Here is an 18,328-nt window from a genome sequence, read left to right as displayed (position 1 = left end):
ATTACGCTGTGTTTGCTTCTTGACATCGGGTAATTTAGTCCTGTTACTGCAAGAGAAACAGGAATTAGTATAAGGCAACTGCTTATAGGATAGTAATAGAATGCACATTTAGAAGTTTGCAAAACAGGAAGACGAACATGTCACCACCTGTAGCTCCTGCGAATTTTTACGACGCATATATCATTCAGTTTTCTCATTATGAGAGTATTGAGAGGCGATCTGTTTTAATTGTTAAAAATCATTGAAAAACCAAGACCGCACAAGATTTTTTTAAAATTACAGACAACCGGTTTCAACAGTCTTAGCTGTTATCTTCAGATCGCCAACATTTACTGTAGTAAAATATGTCTATTTTACCCTGAACCCCATGCACAAGATGTCAAGTTGATAAAACTCGGCACGTTATAAACGTTTGGCATCGCTACATATTTTAAATATTTTAGCGATGACAAATATTTATAATGTGCTGAGTTTCATCCATTTGACATCTTGTTCATGAGGTTCAGAATAAAATGAACATGTTCTACTATAAAATATGTTTAAGAGCTGAAGAAGAGAGCTAAGACCGTTGGAACCGGTTGTCTTGAACAAAAAAGGAGAAGTAGTAAAGAAGAAGATGTAAAGAAGAATTGGTAAAGAAGAAGTAGTAAATCGACAGATCTGCAGAGTGTGCAGGATAATGGAAATTGCCGAAATGCCGGATCCGGTACTGGGGAAACATTTCTCGAATAACTGCTATGGAAGCGTTAGCCGTGTGGGCTGTGGCTCCATGTTGTTCGAACCACGTTTCTGCCATATTGACCCCTAAAGCCTCAAGTTGCGGCTGCAAAAAATTGAGTAGCATTACAACATCACATTCTAAGTTAACAGTTATAGCCAGGCCGCCTTCTTAAAAAAATAAATAAATAAAATAAAACAAAAATAAAAAATAGTGACTGTTTTGCTTATTTACAAAACCGTTCAAGTGATAGTGAACTTCATCGCTCATCATTAACAAAACATCATTAGTAGAAAAACATCAAGCATTCTCTTACAAAACAGCCGCTGTTCATTAAAATTACGTCCGTGAAATTTCTGTAAATCATAATTTTATAATGATGGAGTTGTAACTCACAGTTCAGCGGGTGACGAGACATGCCCCTAAGTCGGAGCACGCTGCTTTGTGGAGTATGCGAAGAGCAGACGCTCTTATTCTGTAGACATTTTCTAGACCTTCATAACTGACCCAGTTGTGCAAAAAGAGTTAACCCAACGAAGCATCGTGTTGCTGTCAGGTACCGAAACATTACGCACAGTATTGAATTGGGTAGGGAAAAGCCGTTTAACAGTGATAACACATTCATTAATTTTCAAATAATGTTCACAAGTAAAAACACGATGCTTAACGACTCACTACGCCACTGTTACTGAAACTGGATGCTCTAATCAACAGAGTAGCTGGCTGCTACTCTGCTACTTCGCATCTCAAATTCATGCGTTTATTTTGCACCGTCCTGTATAATCTGTGTGTTTAGGTGAAAAACTAACGTTTGTTTATTGCATCTGATTGATTAATTTTTTTAATGTGAATTTTCGTATTATCAGTATTTCTAACAATCTGGACGACTCGCTGTTCCATCCAGCCTGGATAAACAATTTTCCACTGCACTTGGTAACCATCATAGGTATAAGTAGTGGATAGCGCTGGCTTTCCGTCACTCACGGTGTACAACAGGGGTGACCAAGAATTTGACTCGTGAGCCATGCAATGGTTGAGTGCCATAGCGGTCAACATGGCTGGCATATTTCCACTACCGCGACGCCTCGTTGCCTGAGCGCGAGGAGGTGGAAGAGGGGGAAACAGAGAGCGCGCCACGTTTAAATGGCTATGCAGTCACATAGCGTAAAACTTGGTTTCATATGTCAGATTTTCCTAAGACATAGATAAAAAAGAAAGCAAATTTTCGGTATCATTTAATTACTTTTGGCACGCTGAAGACATATTACAGTTGTTATCCGGTAGAGCCTATCGGCGTACAGACAGATGCAGACAATTTCACTGATTTTCGCACTCAGGTTGCCGCGAAATCGTGGCTTAGTTTCGTAACTGAAAAATCGTCTTCCACACGTATGTGTTGGTCGAAATATTGTAACACCTTTGCAACCTCATCATGAAGACGTGGAAACTCTACGTGAGGAAAGCTGTGTAGGCGTCATGGGCACTTTTTGACGTTGAAGGGATTTGTCTTTAAAATGGGAATTACCTCTTAGATCAATTGGCTGTATATGTACACGTACAGGGGTGCTTTCAACTGAAACGGCAAACTGTGTCAAAAACAGATCGAAAACATTTAATATGGGCAGTCTCTTAAAAACTGTTTAGGAAGTCATTCTTATAATTCATTCAAGGCGACAAAGAGTTCTTCGAACTTCACGTTTTCTTTAATGCCTGTGAGCTTAGGAAACTGGACTGTGTCTGTCACACCGTGTCCCTTTCATAACGCGATTTTCTTTTTAAACACATCCTCACCAGATTAGAAAGCTATTTCTCACCTTGCATTCTCTTACTATGGACAGTGTGCATCAAAGCCACTTAAAATGGGAGATCTGCAATCCATTACCGATGTTTTAATTTTAGTTCCTGCACTCCTTTTTCCTTCATAAATCCAACAACAGCGAAGTTTAAATCGAAAAATCGTTGCAGGCCTGCTCTTTGACGTTACAAACGTACTTTGCACTAATGTTTAAAGTTTCCAACCTCTTCGTTCACTTCCATCGAAACCTATTTAGCTAACAGTAAAATGATGTTTGCGACTTCAGATATCTTACTATTCGTGCCACCAGTTTCTTCAATTTCTCCATACCTGCATATTTAGCACAAAGTTCCTCTTGATGTATAGAACAAAGAATCCCGTCTACCGGTCTTTGTAAGTTATTTTCTCTTTCTTCTAAATCTTTAAATTATTTCTGCATGATACAGTTATGTCGCTTCATACCAAATTTTCTGGATCCGTCGCTTATGCGACTGCATAATACACACCGATGATCCAGAACATTGTAACTATCTGTTTAATAGCGTCTTATTCCTCTTTTCAAATCCACTACAGCAGATATTCTGCTTGGTATGAAGTCCTTGACAGGTTTCCAGAAGTATTTTGTAGCAGATGTCTACGCACAGGTCAAGCAATTCCCGCAAATTACAGGATGGTGGTTCATGAACGCGCAACTGGTGCCCGATATGTGTTCCATTGGGTCCAAATCAGGCATATTTTGTGGTCAATACATCAGTGTGAGTTCACTATAATGCCCCTCAAACTATTCTGACTTGGAAAGTAGTTCTGATGGAAAATGTCATCGTAGTAGGGTGAACATGCATGAAGCGATGAAGGTGGACCACAGTAATGTTCAGGCACTTGACTGCTGTAATGATGCCTTCGATTGCCACCACAGATCCCATGGAAGAACAACTCAATGTAATCCATAGCAAAGTTCTGCCCTCACTGGCTTACATCTGTGGCACAGTGCATGTTTCGTGCAGCCATTCGTCTGGGGCCGGCCGCTGTGGCCGAGCGCTTCTAGGCGCTTCAGTCCGGAACCACGTAGCTGCTACGGCCGCAGGTTTGAATCCTGCCTGGGGCATGGATGGGTGTGATGTCCTTAGGTTAGTTAGGTTTAAGTAGTTCTAAGTTCTAGGGGATTAATGACCTCACATGTTAAGTCCCATAGTGCTTAGAGCCATTGGAACCATTTGAAGCATTCGTCTGGATGACCGCCTGTAAGGACCCATCCGTCGACCTGGTGTAACAAGAAATACGATTCATTCGACAAATGACAAGTTTCTACTGATCCACGGCGAAACGTCAGTGATGCTGTGCCCATTACACAGGAACTTGTGATGTGGAGACCATATTCTACAATGATATTTGAACGGTGCGCTCCGAAATACTTGTCACTGCATCAGCGTTGTACTCTGTTATCAGACCTGCCACAGATCACTACCTATCCAGCATGAAACAGTGGGGGATACTCCGACCTCTACGTTTTGTGACGAGACATGGACGTCCAGTACCAGACGGCCTACTCCTTTTTTTTCTGTCGTTCCCCACTTTCCATGGGTGTTCACGATAGTGCTACTCCAATATGCGCCCAGCTTCGCCGTTTCAGAGATTCTCGTTTCCAGTCGCAGCGCCACAACAACTTGTCATTCGTCAAAACTGTTTACATCAGTGGTTTTACGAATATGCGACCCATATCTTCCGTATTATTACTGCTCATTCGTCTCTCTGCCGCTTACATTCTTTTCTTACTCCTTCACGTGCCTGCAACACCACCGGGAGGCATTCATCCACGCGGTGCGCAATAGTCATAATGTTTTGCCTAATCGGTGTACGTAGAGAATTCTCACCCCTCTCTTCTGTCATTTTCACTCATTTTTAAGGTTCCCGACAACAGATTGTTGGACTGCCTCTTTCTGTGCAAACATCCACGTGTCTGTGAACTTGTTTCATATCACGACCAAACAGCGAAGGGTAAACACCGATGACATCAAGATTATACCGAACTGAAAAGAGTTGCGACGACCGAGAGACGCCACACTGCCGTACTCAATGAAATGTCACGCTATTTCGAAGAGTAAAGTCGAGACAGGCCAGGCCTAGGCCCGCAAGCAAGCCGCACAGCCTGCACACGTGATGTGCGGCACGCCTTGGCTGCCTCTGACGTACAGCGTAATTAGTGTGCTGCTGCGTTCCGCTGGACTCGGGGAACACTGAGTTGAAACACGCGGTCACCTCGTTGCCTTTGTGTGTCGGCTGGCTTGCTGTCCCCGTCGCATCTCAGCCCACTCCCTACCTCACTGACAGCTGGTTCTTATTCTGCACCGACGGCCGTCCCAAAACTCTTGGAACCGAGTCACCACGGTGAGCCGCGTGTCAAACCTACTTATGAGCTGGGAACACAAATGAACGTGCACGAAAAACAAGTGGGCAGAATGTCTCGTTTAGTAGAATTCTTTAGTATTTAATGGTGGGACATAACTTTATACGAAACGAGAGATTGAAGAGCTGATTCTTCGATAACACCCTTCGATAGATTTTCAGTGGCTTTTTTTTCTTTCTTCCAAGGAACTCCTCGATAGAATAGAAGGAGTGACCCACGAGGAAACTCTTCAGTTTCGATTTGAAAGCGCGTGGATTAATGCTAAGATTTTTGAATTCGAGTGGCAGCTTATTGAAAATGGATGCAGCAGTAAACTGCACACCTTTTTGCACAAGAGTTAAGGAAGTCCGATCCAAATGCAGGTTTGATTTCTGCCGAGTATTAACCGAGTGGAAGTTGCTTATTCTTGGGAATAAACTAATATTGGTAACATGAAACGACAATAAGGAATATACGTATCGAGAGCGACCAATGTCAAGATACCCAGACTCATGAACAGAGGTCGACAAGAGGTTCGTGAACTAACACCACTTATTGCCCGAACCGCCCGTTTCTGAGCCAAAAATATCCTTTCAGAATGGGAAGAGTTATCCCAAAATATAATACCATACGACAACAGCGAATGAAAATAAGCAAAGTAGACTAATTTTCGTGTTGAACGATCACTCACTTCAGATACTGTTCGAATAGCAAAAATGGCAGTATTAAGTCTTTGAACAAGATCCTGAACGTGGGCTTCCCACGACAGCTTACTATCTATCTGAACACCTAGAAATTTGAACTGTTCAGTTTCACTAATCATATGCCCGTTCTGTGAAATTAAAATGTCAGATTTTATTGAATTGTGTGTAAGAAACTGTAAAAACGGAGTCTTACTGTGATTTAGCGTTAGTTTATTTTCTACAACCCATGAACTGAGGTCATGTGCTGAACTATTTGAAACTGAGCCAATGTTGCACACAACATCCTTTACTACCAAGCTAGTGTCATCAGCAAACAGAAATATTTTAGAGTTACCCGTAATACTAGAGGGCATATCATTTATATAAATAACAGGAATGGCCCTAACAATGATCCCTGGGGCACCCTCCCCCCCCTCCCCCCACTTGACAGTACCCCACTCAGACTCCACATCACAGCCATTATCAACACTGTGAATAATGACCTTTTGCTGCCTGTTGCTGAAGTAAGAGGAGAACCAGTTGTGAGCTACTCCCCGTATTCCGTAATGGTCCCACTTCTTGAGCCACCTTTCTGTGGTCTCATAAGTAGTTTTATCTCATTGTTTTTCAACGGCTGTATGGAGGCGGATACATCAGTTCCCGTCAGACCACAGAACTCAAGCGCCGTCTCCACAGTGTCTCGTGAAGTGTGGCCATGCCAGACGCTGCTGATGGCGATCGGTCCGTCGGTTAGGACGTTAAGCTTGGCGGTCCTTTTCGTGCTCTTCGAGAGGAGAAGGCTGTGTGTCAGTACCGGGTTTCATCCTGTCATTCTCACATAATCTACAACACGAACATGACACTGCATTACACACACCCGTCACGTCACCTAGACTTAACAGTCAACCTCACGTACAAAGCTCTTATACTTCGCGAAGGAAAGGTGTCTACAGCAGGGAAGATAGGAAAAATAGTTCGAATTAGGTGACTGAACCGGCCATTCGGGGTCTCGCAGCCATTCATGACATTCCTCTTTACTTTACGCTCTCATTGTATAGGCTAATAATCCGCAGCTCGTGGTCGTGCGGTAGCGTTCTCGCTTACAGCGCCTGGGTTCCCGGGTTCGATTCCCGGCGGGGTCAGGGGTTTTCTCTGCCTCATGATGACTGGGTGTTGTGTGCTGTCCTTAGGTTAGTTAGGGTTAAGTAGTTCTAAGTTCTAGGGGACTGATGACCATAGATGTGAAGTCCCATAGTGCTCAGAGCCATTTGAACCATTTTGATAGCCTAATACTACTTCTGAAAGATACAGAAATTAACTTGAAATGAGATTTGAAAAATACTGTCTTGCTCTTTGAATCGCTGAATCGTCTATCGGAAGTTACAATCGTAGGTACAATTCATTATCAAATTGGTATCAATAGACAGAAACAAAATTTCTGAGCCACAGTATCCAATCTTTTGGTGTATATCTATGGTTTTTAACTGACCCCTCATTTTTCAAGTACAGCCATTATACAGGGTATCCCAAAAAGAATGACCCGATTTTAACTTATAATAATATCGAGACAAATGTCACTAGGTAACTGTAACGGCACTAGATGTAATCGGCATGGTCTAGAGTTTCAGAAAAAATCTGCTAGATGTCGCTACGAGTGCTGACTGGAGCGTGCAGACAGTCTAGCGCAATATGGTGTCCGCGCAACAGAAGGCGTATTGTGTTATTGAATTTAGTCGTACTCAATTAGTGATAGCAGTTCAGCGGGCGATTTATATTAGATTTCGTGCTAAACCACCACCACCAAAGAACATTCGACGCTGGCATAAACAGTTTGAAGAAATAGGGTGCCTCTGTAAAGGTAAAAGTCCTGGCCGGCCACGCGTTCCTGAACAAACAGTGGAACAAATCCGACGAGCCTTTGAGCGGAGCCCCCGCAAGTCTACGCGTCGTGCTAGCCGAGAACTTGCGTTACCGCGCATGACAGTGTGGCGTGTGTTAGTGCGTCCTTTAGCCCTCAAACTATACCGATTACAGCCGGTACAAGCTCTTCCAGGTACTGACAAAGTGAAGCGAGTCGACTTTGGTAATGCTGTTCAAGAGGACATGGAAGATAACACTTTTATGTCACGGTTAATATTCAACAATGAGGCAACTTTCCATATTAGCTGTAAGGTTCACCATCATAATATGCCTATATGAGGGCTCGAAAATCCTCATGAAACAATTGAACACGAACGTGATTCACCAAAAGTGAATTTTTTTGTGCTGCTTCGCAAAGCAAGGTTTATGGACCCTATTTTTTGAGGAAGAAACCGTAACAGGACAATCATATCTTGCAATGCTACCGAACTGGTTATTCCCACAACTTGACTCTGACAATTTCATCTGTCAGTAAGATGGACCATCACCGCATTGGCACAACAATGTGCGCAGTTTCCTCAATGTCAACATGCCTCAGTGTTGGATAGGGCGTACAGGTCTGCGAGACGAGGCTTTACACTTTTGATCTCCTAGGTCCCCTCATGTAACACCATGTAATTTCTTCCTGTGGGGATATGTTAAACAATGTGTTTACGTTCCTCTCTTACCTCGTGACATTGATGAACTAAAAACCAGAATATCAGCTTCTGTAGCTTCAGTGACAGAAGACACCTTACACTCAGTTTGGGATGAATTTGGCTATCAGCTTGATGTCATATGTGCAGCCAGTGAAAGACATATTGAACATTTATGATCGATTTTTATAAACTTCTGCCTTTTCTGAGTAATTTAGTATGCAATATGTTGGTGCAATCCCTTCTTTCCAATAAATAATTCTGTTTAAAATCGGGTCATTCTTTCTGGGACACTCTGTCTATCAGGCGTCTTTTTTTTATTGTTTGGACAACAGTTCATTGTGTAGTAGGGTGAACTTTTCGCTTCACCTTGTAACGCTTGAAAAAATGTATTTAGAATGTTATCTTTTTAGATCTGCCTGTTACTCGTTGCGTAAAACAGTATCACGAAGAGGTCGATCGATGCAGCATTGCGCCTGGACGGTGCATTAGGTGATTAAAAGAATTTTGCTGTTAAGAGTCAGTTTTTTCAAGCAGCAGGCGACTGCTGTTAATCGACAACTTAAAGAAAACTCTCTTAGGAGTGTCGGGGTATTCCATCTGGATAACGGAAAACAATTTCAGAAATTTCGTTCAAGGCGATTCCTTTGCAAATGCAAGTGCTTGTGGCGGGCTTAGACAACGATTTTGTGTCACATGTCACTGCTCTGCTTCATCCATGACACCTGTATTCTCTTATAAGACCAAAGCGTATGTTATGTTTATAGAAGGACTGTCAGTTTAGCGTGACAGTCTGCAGTTGGCAAATTAGGTAAGATCCATGGTCAACAAAGTGTTCACCGCAGAGTAATTCGCGTTCTTGTTCCTCTTTAGCATAACAAAAATTCTAATTAGTATAATAGCTAAGAAGTTAGACCACAACGAAAACTAAAATTTTTTCAGGAAAATAGGAATAGCTGACTGTCAAGAAATATTTGTTGTCTGTTGTAGGTTCACTTGAGAGAGATAGTATCTCAGGTAATTTAAGCTAAATAAGACACAATCATCCTTCTTGAAAATGTTAAGAACAGCCTCTGCCCTGGATTACACAGACCTGAAGTGTATAATTTGTGACGCCAGTGACATGATGTTGGATGGAGGAATGAAAATGCTGTAGCAGAACGACCTCTAGCGGCAACTATAAAATATGCTGATACACAAGTTCCTTACCTACTGCAAATCACCCACGCAAAACACAGTCTAGTCTGTCTGCCCTATTGCGAGATACGTTCCTGATGAGGAAGGATGTGGAGTCGAAGCAGTTTCACAATTGACAATTAGTTTTCTGCTATATAAACGTGCTACTGTGATGGGTACATTTGTAAGCGATATGATACGCACTTGCTAACAGTAAAATTTTGCTGGGGTCTATTAGCAGCTAGTCTGTAAGGTATCGAAAATTTATTCCTATTTCCCCATCTAAGCAAGATAATGGGCGATGGGAAATAACAGCCATAGTTTAGTATCAGTATTAAGAAGGAACTGCAAAATTAGGACTGCATAGCAGATCCAAAAGATGCCGAACACTTCGCTACAAATTAAAAGTTGAACGAACTCGAAACGAATTTAACAACAGCGATGTGACAATCACCCAATAAATACAAAGTCAAGGTATTAACTACTCAACTGTCAATGGCATTCGTCTTGGTCCTATGTCAAATTAGTTAATGGTTGAAAGTCGTTTTTCCAAATGCTCATCGTCTACAACGACACCGAAACGTGATATGATAAAATTAAGGCCAAATACAAAACTTTGTCTTCTGAGACAGCTTCACATCTAAATATCACAAAGCAAATTCGTAGGTTCCAGCACGAAATAGTTGCGAAATTTGACCTCTCGGTAGAAATCAACCACAAAACACTTGATGGGTGTAAGGTATATGGGTCTCATAGTGCGTCCGTTAGATTTTCTGTAGAATGAGCAATGGACTGTCCCGTCTCCTAGCTTTAGTTGACTATCACCCACCACTTTAACGAAGCGTGTTAGTGACTGGAAATTGGTGCTGGTCGTGCCACCCACAGGACGTCCATAATTCAAATTCCAATTTGAAAACGCTGCAGAAAGACAACCACTGCTCAGAATGACAAACAATCAAAATCGATGTAAACTGATATGCATAAACACATAGTGTGTACCAGCAAAAAGTGTTATCGAGACCTTTTCCAGATTCTAAAATGGCAAAACAAAGTGTTGAAGAGAAAACTGAATCGTTCCATAAAATCATTAGTATTAATCTGAGAAATGAAATTGTGCGTTTTAAAAATGTATACATTCACAGAAAAAGGCTAGAAGAATACCACTCTAGAGATAGGGATGCTTAGTCGGCAGATCAAAATGAAATTTTTGAAGTATTAGGCAATCTTTACTTGATTGACCTCAGAGACGAAAACCACACAAATGCACCGGAACTTAAGTCAAATGACAGAACAGGAACGAATGTTTTGTGATCTCACACAAGTTACAAGAAATCTTTATTGTTTCTCAAGTGTATTAGATGTGATGATAAACAAACTAGGGATATAAGAAGTAAAACCGATAGGTTACAATATATTAGGAATTTTCTAGATGCATATGTGGAAAACTGTTCGAATAGTTAGTCCTCGAGAATTTGTTAGATCTGATGAGAAATTAGATGCTTTCGGTGATCGTTGCTGCTTCAGACAATGAACTCCCAAAGAACCAGCCAAATATGCCATAAAATATTTGCTCTGTGCGATTGTAAGTCAATTTACACCTCTTTGTTGGAAGTATGGTGTGGTAAACAGCAAACCACTTTGTGATTATAATGAACCATGTAATTTTGTGTGCAGATTAACTGAGCCAATACAAGGCACAAGCAGAAATGTGAGAATGGATAACGGATATACTTTCTATCTGTTGAAAAACAATATCATTATTGCAGAAACCCTAAGAATGCATAGAAAAGAAATCCCACCTGAGCATTTGCCTTAAGAGAACACAGAAATCGGTGTGGCCGTTTCTGGATATCAGATAGACGTTACAATGGTATCGTATGTACCTAAAAGTTACAAATAGGTTGTACTCTTTTCCTCAATACAGAATGAAGGAACAGCAGATGATGACACTAAGAAACCTAACACTATACTGGATTACATTAAGTGTGGGGGTGATACCCTTGAATCAATTTTCAATATATACAGGGTATCCCAGCTATCTTGTCCACACAAAATATCTCTGGAACAATTACAGCTATTGGAAAACGACTTTAACCGGTATCAATGTAGGGCTGGGGCCCATGAATGTACATATTTGGAAATATTCTAAAACGAAAGCATATGTGTTTTTTAACACAAACTTATGTTTTTTTAAATGGACCTCCTATATTTTTTCTTCAGCAGTCCATAGCATGACAAAAGCACATACACAATGGCGTTGATTGCATCGCAATATTCCCATTACATCCCGAGATGTTAAGACGCGAAGTTGACGCTTGAAACACCCGACATGCGCTGCTAGCGCACGTCCTGAGGCTCAGGCGTGAACCCCATGCTGCCCGTAATCGGGATGTGATTGACATGCGTAATCACACTTCCATACTTATCAAGAGGTCCGAAACGAATAATACGGTCTGCTGCCATCCTGCACTAACGTCGTACATTCCAGCAGGTATTTATCCCATAGGCTGGGGGTGATGCGGTTCTGTAACATATCTGTGTACCGCAACGTTAGTCACAAAGTGAACTTAGCTTATCGTTAATCCATTACTAAAAAGGTAATGCCGTTCAACGTTAATACTTTACTTTACTGTAGATCTAGCGCAAGCGACAGTTAATCATTCACTCGTAATAGTAAAATTCATGTTGATGGTTTTAGTGAAACAAGCAAGTGGACTAAAGGTTTTACCGTTGTTTAGGTAAAAATGTTTTGATTTGGGAAGTTCAGGTAGGACATAGAAGATGAATGTAAACATGTTTCACCAATTAGTTTTATTATCACATAATTATCAATGTTATGTTTATCTATTGCGTTAAATGACAAATAGTTGCAAACAAATGTTTCTTATCATCACTGGGTAAAATGGCCCTTTGTAGAAACTTCCAATGTGATACCAGCACTACATACTAAACATAGCGTTCACATCTCATGCTCAAAGTGATGCCCATTGGCTTGCATACATAGGGTCACTCTGCGGATGAAGGATGTCCTACTTCGTGCTACTGTTTCCTCTTTGATGGCTGTACAAGCATCAACAATTCGTTGCTTCATGTCCTCTGGCGTTGTTGGTTCATGTTGGTAAACAGCTTCCTTCACTGCTCCCCAAAGAAAATAATCCAACGGTGTAAGGTCCGGAGATCGGGCAGGCCACCTAACTGGGCCACCTCGTCCAATCCACCTACCAGGGAACTTACAGTTCAGAAGTCGTCGAGCTCGTAAGGCGTTATGTGCAGGGCATCCGTCATGCTGATACCACATGACCATTCTCCGGTTCAGAGGTACGGTGTCGTATAAATCTGGAGTATTGTCTGCCATTTTGGATGCCATTTATAAAGAAAGGTCCGATAATGGTATCTCCAATAATCCCACACCAAACATTAACTTTCCACGGACGTTGATGCTCTACCTGACGGAGCCATTTTGGATTGTCTGCGGACCAATAATGCATATTCCTCATATTGACAATTCCTTTGTTGGAGAATGATGCCTCGTCGGTAAAGAGAACATCTGCAAAAAAATTTGGATTAGTCAGAAGTTTTTGCTGAGCCCACCGACAAAATGTTAACCTATTGCGGAAGTCATTTCCATGAAGATCCTGGTGTAAATGAACATGGTAAGGATGAAATTTATGACGTTTAAGAATAAGCTGTGCACTTGATTTCGACACACCAGCTTCACGTTCAATTTGACGTGTGCTGATTTGAGGATTCACAGCTATGGTAGCGAGCACAGCAACTTCGGCACGTTCATCTGTGCGTGTTCTAGGACGATGTCGAGGTCTTGGATTTAAGCTTCCCGTTTCACGTAGACGAGATGTGAGACGACCAAACATCCGGCGCGAAGGCGATGGCTTGTCAGGGAATCGTCTTCTGTACAGTCGTTCTGCCTGAACAGCATTTCGTCCACCTACAACAGGGTACAGTACAGGTATGTAGAGAAGGGTAGAAAACAGACATATTAACTTAATAATCATAATGTTCGCTAACAGTACTATCAACAAACAAGCAATCTCATAACGTATTTCCCGTCAACGTATATTCCCCATAGATCAACAGCATTTCTACCATATTTTCATGTGTGTACATTATACTGTACAGTATAAGTTCCACAACACAACGTTTATTCACAATGTGTACTACCTCCGTGCCGTCACTAGATTACTCTGATGCACGACTACACTGGCAAGCGGTGTACTGCACGCCAAAGCAACAACAAATGGGATGCTAGGAGGGTGGTGAAGTACAGGAGTTTGCATGGGTCGCAAATCATAAACAAGACGAAGTGGTAACTGTGGCAGTGGTGGGAACTACGTTGGACACTTGACTAGGTAGAGCCAAGCCCTGAGCGACAGGCACAATGGGTCATATAACACATTAGATAAACCTTATTTTGGGTGTGCAGGATAAATAAGACAACCTGACGAGTGTACACTGATCGGTACTGGTTCGTATTGTGTACGTAGATACGTAAAACGTGCAAGAGGGAAACCACTATGTGCTTATGAGAGTTGATGGCAGTAGACCGTATTATTCGTTTCGGACCTCTTGATAAGTATGGAGGTGTGATTACACATGTCAATCACATCGCGATTACCGGCAGCATGGGGTTCACGCCCGAACCTCAGGACGTTCGCTAGCAGCGCATGTCCGGTGTTTCAAGCGTCAAATTCGCGTCTCAATATCTCGGGATCTAATGGGAATATTGCGATGCAATCAACGCCATTGTGTATGTGCTTTGTCATGCTATGGACTGCTGAAGAAAAAATATAGGAGGTCCATTTAAAAAAACATAAGTTTATGTTAAAAAACACATATGCTTTCGTTTTAGAATATTTCCAAATATGTACATTCATCGGCCCCAGCCCTACATTGGTACCGGTTAAAGTCGTTTTCCAATAGCTGTTCTTGTTCTAGAGATATTTTGGGTGGACAAGATAGCTGGAACACCCTGTATACAGTAACCCAGATGATAGGGAGGTAGACGATGGCTACATAATACACGTTGTTCAACGTGGCTGGTATCAATGCCCAGGTATTGTTCCAAGGAAATGGAAAGAACACGAGAAATCCACATTTTCTAAATAATCTTTAGTTTCAACTCATGAAATCACATCTCATCGAAAGATATGCCTTACCAACATTACCAGCTGATGTTAGCACGTATATTTGTCATTACAGAGTTCATATACAAGAAAAGCTAGATGTGGCATTTGTGTAAGGGCGAATGTTGGCTCCACAACAATAAGATGTAACGCTTGTAAGAGTTTTCGTTGCAAAAATTATTCTCAAACAACACTTACCTATGGAAAATATTGCGTACCTTCACAGAGGCTGAAGGCAGTTAATTTGCAAACAAATTATTTCACTGTAACAAATTAGCATTTATAACATGTATGAAACTATTGTTAGCATAAGCTAAAATCTAACTTGTAATCGCTGTATGGTGTAAAGTAATAAATGCAATAAATGATTAAAAGCCATAGCCACTTATCATCAATGTGTACATACTATACATGCAAAATAATTTGTCATTTGGTGCAGTGGCTGATGGAAGCGACTGTAAAAGGGAAGTGACTTTACAGTAGCTCCCACTAGCAATGGCACTGACACCTTGGGTAGAGTGTGTGTATAGTAATACACAATATGCCAGCCCCCATAATATGAAGGAATGTGCTCGCTCTAGTGCTGAGCCTTACCATCAAGGGGATTAGAGTTTTGATTATAATGGTTTGTTAGGGCTGTTTGTGTATTATTAGTGATGACGATTATGAATGTGATTATGTTTTGTTAGGAATGAACTTGAGTATTACAGAAACACTGTGAGGGCTATGATATGAAAGTTTCGGTTGGGAATTAACAGCTATGAAATGTAGTAGAAGGCATTCATTGGGTCAATAGAAATGTATTTGTGGAGAAATATAAATAACGTATAAGAATAATTATTAATTTGACGATTGACAACATGAAAGGTAATGTGTTCTTTGTAGGTCTGTTTGGTTTTGTGAATGAAGACGAGCAGTAATGCAAAGTTTAAAATAATCATCTAATAGCAAGAATAACTCTGTGAGGCAATGAAGCAATGACAATTAAATGAGTAATTAATGAAGAAATATTGAAAGTGTCTGTACTGAAGTAGCATCTGATGATACAGTAGATACAAGTTTTGACAGATAAAAAATTTAAACGTGTAGAGAAATTAAGTAAAGGTATTGTGCGTCAGCATTACTGGAATAATGTAGAGAACTTTTACTGTCATGAATAGCTTTCATACTTTTGTCAAACTTGAGTTTGCTGACATTGTTTTACAACATGACTTTGCTTCATTTTCTTCATTTGGAACCATTAACAGTTATTGTAAGATATTTTTAATACTATTGTTGCAGTTATCTACGCTAATTTAGAATGTTGATTTTTAAGTTGAATATATTTTACCAATTTCATTTTAACACGTGTTTCAACAATTTATCTTTCATCTCATGTTCATTCTTACAAGGACCATAGTCTTAGGAGTCTATGAACTACCTGTTTTTCTCAGGTGTGATCTTTAATCTCATGTACATTCATACAAGTACTGTAGTTGTAGGAATCTATGAACTACTAGTTGTAGTTAGGCATGATGTGAGTACTTCTGTGGTTTCTTTTGAAATTATTATTGAATTAGACAATGAGGATACATGGAGACTGTTCATTCTTGCATAAGTGATCATTATTCCTCGTACACATATGTCTATTTAGGTCCTCTTTTAAGATCTACTCTCATAATGCAGTTTGCAATGGAAACAGGAGCTGAGGTTGTAAAGAAAAGCTACACAAAGTTTTTCAGGCAGATATATGAAAACATATTCATTACTTTGCTTGTTGGTACACATAAAAACAGATTTGGCAAACATTTAATATTATCTGCAAAAAGTTGTCAATTAAAATTAGAAAGTGAATGGTTTGAAAAGATGATTTTTTCTTAACAAGGGAATGCTTTGTTCAATGTGGTTACCACAAAATGAATGAGTGGTGGACTATCAAGTAGTGATTGTGTATTATGTAGTTACTCATGAATATTTTGTGGTACCTTTGAAGCATTCACTGTAATGAGAGTGATATTTTGATTTAGGGTATGATGTTGTTCTGAGAATGATTATAGTGAAGTAGTGAGGGCGTTATTAACTATGGAAGGGAAAGAATCTAGAAGTTTATTGAGAAGTTGTTAATTTCGAAGGTTTTTAGGAGAACAGTATTATGAAAGCAGGTAAAATTTGTGAACAAATACAGATTTCAGTTTATGACAAGAACCTAATGTAGTATCACTAACATAACAGTTAAGCTAAAACATACTGAGTACATGTGTACAACTACTGCATGTGTACAACACTATTTGCACATTTACAAAGCACACAGTTACATGCTCACTGAAACTGTATGTGCCAATGAAAACTCTCATTGTGATGTTGGGTTGTTAATACATGTTTACATTACATCATTGTTTATTTAAGTGACTTACTAAGGAGTATTCTTAGTATTGAGTTTAACCTGATGTGATCTACATTGCCTTTGTTGCAATAATTTTTGCAGTTGAATTGATGAAGTGGTGTATATATGTTTGTGTTTTGAACATCTGATATGTTGACATTTTGCTTTTGCTATCTTAAGTTATATTACTTGTTATAACATATAAGTGCAGAATCGGTAAAGAATGTGCTTTAGTTGCAGTTACAACCAAACATCAAATGCAGAGTCCTATATTTTCTATAAATGATTACAACTGTGAAAAGTAATTTAATTATACTTTTGTAGGACTGGTTCAAGAATGAAATGGCTGATATAGATGGGAATGTATACAGGTGATATACACTAATGTAGCAAAAGATGAAACAAACTGGATGGTGATGAAATAAGGCCATGTACATTTAAAGTGTGGAGGAAAATGTAACTTGGAACAAGTAAGTTTACCAAAATTTTCGTCTGTACACTACAAATGAGTGACCAGATTCACATTTACATAAAACCCAGTTCAAGTTTCGTTAAATCAGTGTAATGTCGTAAAAAGATCTATAAATATATGTAATTTTCATTCTCAATAGTATGTAACAGATGAGACATTTCACTACTTGTATCATTTAATATTACCTCATTTGATTTATTGAATCATAAAACGTACACATTTGAAAGCATATTTTGTGTTTGAAAACAACTATTATCATTTCTCCCCAATTAAAAACTGTGTAGTTTCTTCACACTTATATCAAAATTTTTCTCTCATTTGATGCATTCAAACTTATTTGGTGTTTGTTGTAAAGAAATTTTTCACCTATGTACTCTGCTTCCCCCGTGTAGAAAATGATACACAAGATGCAAACAACATGACCCAATAAAATTTCCAAAAAATTAATTCTTTTTTCCGTTTATAGGCATAATATTGATAGTGTTTATGCAACTTTCACATATGTATGAAGGTAAAATGCATATATAAAATATATTTTCACTCAAATGTTATTATTTCAAAAGTGTCATATACAGGGTGTTACAAAAAGGTACGGCCAAACTTTCAGGAAACATTCCTCACACACAAAGAAAGAAAATATGTTATGTGGACATGTGTCCGGAAATGCTTACTTTCCATGTTAGAGCTCATTTTATTACTTCTCTTCAAATCACATTAATAATGAAATGGGAACACACAGCAACAGAACGTACCAGCGTGACTTCAAACACTTTGTTACAGGAAATGCTCAAAATGCCCTCCGTTAGCGAGGATACATGCATCCACCCTCCATCGCATGGAATGCCTGATGCGCTGATGCAGCCCTGAACAATGGCGTATTGTATCACAGCCGTTCACAATATGAGCACGAAGAGTCTCTACATTTGGTACCGGGGTTGCGTAGACAAGAGCTTTCAAATGCCCCCCCCCCCCCCCCCAATAAATGAAACTCAAGTGGGTTGAGGTCAGGAGAGCTTGGAGGCCATGGGATTGGTCCGCCTCTA

This window comes from Schistocerca americana, chromosome 2 (genome assembly GCF_021461395.2).
Source record: "Schistocerca americana isolate TAMUIC-IGC-003095 chromosome 2, iqSchAmer2.1, whole genome shotgun sequence".
NCBI lineage: Eukaryota > Metazoa > Arthropoda > Insecta > Orthoptera > Acrididae > Schistocerca > Schistocerca americana.
The sequence above is the reverse complement of the archived record's forward strand: the minus strand, read 5'-3'. Positions refer to the sequence as shown.